The following is a 7816-nucleotide window of genomic DNA, read 5'->3' as shown; positions in this document are numbered from 1 at the left end:
GATAAAATAAAAAGATAAGTAAACCTGTTCATCTTCCAAAAAACAATTTGGAATCCGTAAAGCATCCTACTCACTCACTGTCAATGCCTAAAATCACAGGCACGCACACGCACACACATCCCCTGTGGAGTAATATTGAACGTCAGCAAGTCAGGCCCAGCGGGGGTTAGGGTCAATGCAGTGACCACCAAGCATTGGTATTCTGTGCTATCGCTCTGCCCCATGGAGGGCAGCCCCAAGAGTTCATGGGAGACTCCCTGTGCTTCCCCAGAATGGAGCAGCAGAAACCAAGCCTGTCTTCAGGAACATGGGACAGCAGACCCATAATATTTTTAATTACATGTAAGACTTTGCCAGTATAAGACACACCATTACCTTGTATACCAGTAGGAAGGAAACATGTGGTCAGTCATCATTGTAAGTTGCGATGGATGGTGAAATGTACCTGATTCTAAAATTATTAAATGTGAAAACTATCTTAGCATAAATGAAGAATATTAGTTAACAAATATTTAGAAATCAAGTAGAAGTGAGATGCCACTGCCCCAGTCAGGTGTGTTACTAAGACTGGAGAGAATTCAGAGAAAAGCTAAAACACCCCTCTAATATCCTACCAATTAACTTTCTATGGATTTAGAAGATAATTCCAAAAACTAACATTTAATTTTAAAAAATCTCCCATTCCGTAAAGCAAATTTCAAGTTTCATCCCAAGTTTTGCACTTATGCTCACACTGGCCCTCCTGAGCGGCCAGGCAGACAGCAGGTGTCAGTAGGTCAGGAGCTGTCCAGAGGCCAGGTGGACAGCAGGCATCAGTAGTAGATAATGGGCTGTCCAGAGGCCAGGTGGACAGCAGGCATCAGTAGTAGATCATGGGCTGCACAGAGGCCAGAGGGGACAGTAGTCATCAGTACATCATGGGCTGTCTAGGGGCCAATTGGACAGCAGCCATCAGTAGGTCCTGGGCTGTCCAGAGGCCAGGTGGACAGCAGGCATCAGTAGGTCAAGAGTTGCTCAGAGGCCAGAAGGACAGGCATCAATAGGTCACAGGCTGTCCAGAAGCCCATTGGACAGCAGGCCTCAGTAGGTGATCAGCCATGCAGAGGCCAGGTGAACAGCAGGCCTCAGTAGGTGATCAGCCATGCAGAGGCCAGGTGGACAGCAGGCCTCAGTAGGTCAAGAGTTGCTCAGAGGCCAGAAGGACAGGCATCAATAGGTCACAGGCTGTCCAGAAGCCCATTGGAGAGCAGGCCTCAGTAAGTGATAAGCCATGCAGAGGCCAGGTGTACAGCAGGCCTCAGTAGGTCGTGAACTGTTCAGAGACCAGATGGACGTAGACTCAGTAGGTTACAGGCTGTCAACACTGGTTGCTGCCATCCCCACTCTGCCCCCACATCATGTATGGGAACAGGAACGAACCGGGGGAGGGGAAGGGCAGGTAGTAACACATACAACAAAGGCCATGCCCCAGGTTTGAGACTCCATTACAATTTTTCAGCAACAAAGAACACGCGGAGGGAGGAAAAGAGAGGTAGACCCTGAAACCCTTTCCACGGAATACAAGGGAACACACCTCCATCGGTGGCAGGGGCACAGATGCGGCTCTGGGGGGCGATCACCTGTTTGGAAGACAGCCTGTGGACTGCACCATGCAGTACTAAGACGGCTGACGAATCGCGCGAGACAGTAAATGATGCAGGAAAATTGTGTTCTTAGTTAGGGTTTTTTTGTTGTTGTTAAATTCCTGCAAAATCGTATGTGTAATGCAACAATTGTCTGCCATGAATGAGTCTTTGTCATTTGTTAGCTGAGCCATTTGGGTGTTGCAAAAATCAAAAAGGAATTATTGATTCTGATGACCTGACACGCAAGTGAAGGGAACGCATCCTGCAGATGAACCAAACACAGGCTCCAGCGCTGGTGTGCAGAACAATCCCATACCTACACCAGGTGTCTGCGGCAACACTGAGGAGAAAACAAAGCCACACATCCCTTGAATGCATGGCCTTTGCTGTGTGATGCCTTCTCCAAGGGGCATCACTATTCTTACCTTCTGTTGAGAGTTATGTTTTTCCTAATCTGCCTGACCCTGAGCAGTATGTATAAAATGCACAATCAAGAAGCAAAGAGAGAGGAAGGAGGAGGAAGAGAAAGGGAGCGGCAGAGAGCACAGATTCTCACATTTAACCCCAAACACCATTCAAGCGGGAGTAGTGGATAATAATCAGCAAGGAAGCCCGCAGCCTCCTGTTAAGCGTTCTTGTTCTCATTAGCAGGGCTGGCATTCTTCATTACCCAAACCATTCAGTTCAGCTCAGGAGCACCAGAAAGAAGGACTTTCACCACTTCCATTATGCAACTTGCCTTTGCTAATTTTAGTGATTACACTGGGTCTGGACATATCATTAATCTCACTTCTTGTGCCTAGTTTATTTCAAACAAACAGGAGATGTATTATTATCCCTGGGAGGCTCAGGAAGTGGCCGCCTTCCTCACGCTTCTTCACAGCCACACTGCCAGGACAGTCTTTGGAAGAGAGATGTCAGCCCTGCCCATGAGCTAACAAGCCCATCGGTCGGCTCCACGTGAGGGCAAAGCCGGTTTCTGTCCAGGCCCACTGCCGACCCCCTGCATCTACACTGCTGGCTTAATTTTGCTCCCATCATCTGGGGAGTTATATTTTATATACGCACTCTCATAAATTCCCACTCATTTTTGGAAAAATGCCCCCCAAATAGTATAGAAATATATATAGAAGTCTGGGTAAAAATCAGTTCTCAAAGTGATTTGCAAAGTATAAATGGCTCATTAAAGATGCTGGAAATAACACTACTTTTTGTGATTAGACCACAGAGGAACAGGCATCATGCACACAGCTTCTCAGCTCACACTGAATTCCTGCAGGGGCTTCTGGAACAGTGTGAAGAGGGGGCTCTCTAAATCCATTCTCCAGTGATTGGCCTCAGAGAAGAAACAAGGGACAGCCACATTCAAAGTGTTCTAGCAACAGGGAAGAATGTTCTAGTGAGACACACAGAGCCTCCAGCTAGCCTTCAGCATCACGCAAGAGCACAGACATGTATGTTCCTGCCTAGGAAGAAGTGCAGGTATGCATCCGCCTGCAGGCACTGTCCAGCCACTGCCACATCTGCTGTGTCAGCATCTGGCACCTCCACTCACATCAGGCTCTGTGAGATCAGACATGGTTATGAATGGAAGGTGCATGGTCAGAAGCCCGTGAGTGACCGTGGGTAAGTCACACTCACACACTCAGCCTCAGTTTCTTCACCTGTGAAATGGAGAGAGTACAACCTTTATACACTTCTTGTGAGAACTGTGTGAGACAGTGCTCATAAAAATGCAAAAGTCAGACAGAGTCTCATTCAGGGTCTCAAAGAAGGCCTCTGAGAACCTGTTACATTTGAATTGCACACAGGAAGAGAATTATATTAGTGAGATACTGAGAATGTCTCTGTGGGATGCTATCTCCTTTCTATTCATTTTCAGTCATCCACTCCTCCACCCACCCATTCATCCATCCATCCAATCATCCACTCATTTGTCCATCCATCCATCTACCCATGCAGCTGATCATCCATCCGATATCCATCCACTCATCCATCCATCTGATCACCCATACATCCCTCTATCTGATCGTTCATCCGTTCATCTGACCATCCATCCATCCATCCATCCATCCACCTATCCATTAATCAATCTTATCATTCATCCATCCTTCTATCTGATCATCCATCCATCCATCTGACCATCCATCTGATTATTCATCTGATTATTCATTCATTTGGTCCATTAATTCATCTGATCATCCATCAGTTAATCCATCTGATCATCCATCCATCTGATCATCCATCCATCCATTCATTTCATCTAATCATCCATCCATGCATCTGATCATTCATCCATCTGATCATCCATACATTTGGTCACCCAATCATCCATTCATCCATCCATCTGATTATCCATCCATCTCATCATTTGTTCATTCATTCATCTGATCATCCCTCCATCCTTCTATCTGATCATCCACCCCTCTGACCATCCATCCATTCATCCATCTATTTAATCATCCATCCATCCATCCATTCATCTAAGCATCCATCCCTGCATCTATCATTCTTCCATCTGATCATCCATCTGGTCACTCATTCATCCATCCATCTGCTCATCCATACTCATTCATTCATCTGATCATCCATCCGTCTATCTATCTAACCATCCATCCATTCATTCATCCATCTGATTACCCATCCATCCAACGATCTGATAATCTATCCATTAATCCATCTGATCATCAATCCATCTATTTATCATCCATCTGATCATCCATCCATCTATCTGATCATCCATCCATTCATCTAATCATCCACCCATGCATCTGATCATCTATCCTTCTGGTCACCCATCCATCCACCCATTTGATTATCCATCCATCTGATCATCAATTCATTCATTAATCTAATCATCCATCCATCTTTCTATCTGATCATCCATCCATCCATCTATTCATCTAAACATTCATCCATGCATCTGGTCATTCATCCATCTGATCATCCAGCCATCCGGTCACCTATCCATCCAGCCATCCATCTGATTATCCATGCATCTGATCATCCATCCATTCATTCATCTGATCATCTATCCATCTGATTATCCATTCATTCATCCAATCATCCATTCATTCATCCGATCATCCATTCATTCATCCAGCAAACATTTACTGAGCTACTCCCTAGTTCCAGGCCCTATGGGAAATACTGGGACACAACAGTGAGCAAAGGAAACAGCATCCTTATATTCCTGGAATTTTCTCTCCAGGGAGAGGGCCATAAAATAATCAAATTTGAATCAATAAATGCAGAATCACACCTGTGATGTGTGCACTGAAGGAAAGGAATGGGGCAAAATGAAAACACAAAGTGATGGCTTGGCCAGGCCTTTTCCAGGGAAGTCTGAGAAGAGTTCTCAGAGATAGAGGCCAGAGCTGAGAGGGGCTGGGAGGATGGCATGGCTGGATAAAGGAGTGAGAGGGAACACTCAATAATTGGAAAGGAACGCCATGCAGGCTGCAGTGTTAGTTTTCTGTGGCTGGCTGCTGTGACAAAGTATCACCAGCTGGGCAGCTCAAAACCACAGAGATGGATTCTCTCATAGTTCTGGAGGCTGAGAATCTGAGATCAAGGTCTTGGTAGTCTTGGGTCCTTCTGAGGGCTCTAGGGGAAGATTCTCCCTGGTTTCTCTCCCAGTGTCTGGTGATGACCAGCAGTGCTTGGTGCTCCTCAGCCTGTATCACATGGATGCGTCGCTCCAATCTCTACTTCATCATCACATGGCATCTTCTCTGTGTGTCTCTGTGCCCAAATTTCCCTCCTGATGTGTGGACCCCAGACGCTGTATATAAGCCCACCCTAATCCAGTGTGATCTCATTTTAACTTGATTACATCTATGAAGACCTTATTTCCAAATAAAGTCACATTCATAGGTTCTAGGGCTTAGGACTTCAACATATCTTTTTAGAGACACAGTCCCCTAAATGGTCCTACAATAGCTGGAGAGTGAAGGTGAAGTAGCCACAGATGAAGCTAGGGGAGGAGGCAGGACATGCCAGGCCCGGCAGGCCTGGGAAGGGATCTGGGAAGAGAAGACAGAAGGGCGATAACATCTGGAAGGCAGGAAATGGGTCAGCAGTTCTTGTGCTGCCGACAGTGGCTTCTCAAATTCACTGCTCCAAGGATTTCTTGAGGACCTGTATCTGCAGGCCTGTGCCCCACACTGAGATTTATGGTTAGCAAAGCTGACAACAGCCCTAAAGTAACTTAGGAGTTGTGGGGAGAGATGCTGCTTCTGTGGACCAGGCAATGATCCTAGGAGGGGAGAATGATGTTCAAGAGGTGAAGACAGCAGGATGTGTTGGGTCCAGGATGAGGGGGAGCCACGTCCAGTCCAGGCTTCAAGGCTCTGGCCTGCCCACCAGACAAATGGGGTGTTCATGCTATATCCTGTCCTCCCTTCAGCCAGCTCCACCAAAGACCCTCTAGGATGTGCTGGCATTCTAATAGTTTCTTATAAGACTGACTTTTTACATCATTGCACAATGTGTCTGTAAAATAATATCTATTCTTACTCATGTGTAGGGTATCTCCCCAACTGGATTCCCACATACAGATACATCTCTTCTCCTGTGCATCTCTCCTTCCATCAAGGGCACTGCATGAAACCTGCTGTCATCCTTTGTTTGACCAAATACAGCCTAGTCTTAACCACCCATGGCAATACCTTACGCAGATAACATATCTACCCTATGTAGATATCATTAAACTACATTTTCACCTAGACATTTGCCAGCTGTTGATTTTTCCAAGGGGCATTTATGTTTCTAAGGGGATAACATTTTACACTAAATAGACAAATCCTTTAGAATGGCCGAGCCAGGCATAACACACAGTGGTCGTTTGTGCATGGTGCAGCAGCCGGACAGCACCTAAACCATGCCACGGACAGGGCTGATGCTACCTTCTGTAATATTTCTTATCATCATTCTCTAAGTGCTTTTAAGGCACTTCTTAGGACACACTTTTTACAAGAAAATCTTCATTTAAGCTCAGGCTCTGCCTCCTGCTGGCTAGATGTGCACTCAGGCAAGTCACTGAGCTTTTCTCAGTTTCCATCCCAGGCTCCTAAAGCCAAGGAGATCAAAGGGAAAACGCCTTTGAACAGTACCTGATTTTCTTTATTTTGCTATCCCAGCTTTTCTGTTTTCTCATTTGCCCTGAGCCTGTCTGTGCTCACAGCTTGCTGCTAGCAACACGCCTGCCTCTCAAAGTGCTCTCCCGCCTTCTCTAATGAGAGATGTCCAACCTCAAGAGGGCTAAGAAATCAGATAAGTGGCCTCCTCTGTTATGCATGAGGGAGAGGAAAGCAGCATAAGTGAAACTTGGAGGACTCCCCAGATACAAAGTAAACAAATTTTAGTATTTTGTCACTTAATTTATCTGAACGTTTTTGCTTATTTTGCTCTGGGATGGTGTTCTAGAGAGTACAGGTTGCTGGCTAAGTGATCTCTAGATAAAGGAGGAGTCACGAACTAAGTATCGACCCCAATTCTACACCTGTATCTACATCTTTCCACGGCCTGTGAGCAAAAGCCCCTGGGTCCTTCCTGTGATGTTACGCTGGGAGTGCTCCCTGCTTCAGCTACAGAAGGAGGTAAAGGAGAATGTGTTGGCTCCAGGTCTCAGGAAGCCTCTCTTGCCAACAGGAGGATCTTTTGCCTCTACCCAGCCTCAAGAAGAGCATGTCCCCCAGGGTCAGGGAGGATGGGAGATGTGGCCCAGGCAACCACAGATCCACTCTGAGAGGCAGAGCTGCTCAGCCCGGCCCAGCACCCAGCCGCCCAGCCCCAGCCAACCTGCAGATCCACGAGAGCAAGGGGATGCTGTGCACACCACTGGATTTGCTGTGGTTTGTTCTGCAGCATGATCTTGGGAATAGTTTGCCAGGATAAGAGATGACACTGTATTGTTAAAGCACAGATCTGTTCACTTAATTACTCTGAGATGCACATCTTCTAGACTATAATCCAATGGGCTCTGTCCATCCTACCCCACCGGCCACACACACTGCAGGGCCGCAAATACCACGTCCTGGGCATGTTGCGTCCAACACACTAACAACTCGGTGCCGATGCCCCAGAGCCAGAGAGCAGCCATTTCTGGCCTAAACCATCTTCCTCAGCTCAACTATGCTCTTCCCGCCTGGGTCGAGCATCAAGCACGGGGTAGGCGCTCACTGATATTT

Source organism: Papio anubis, chromosome 15 (genome assembly GCF_008728515.1).
Source record: "Papio anubis isolate 15944 chromosome 15, Panubis1.0, whole genome shotgun sequence".
NCBI lineage: Eukaryota > Metazoa > Chordata > Mammalia > Primates > Cercopithecidae > Papio > Papio anubis.
Note: the sequence above shows the minus strand (reverse complement) of the source record.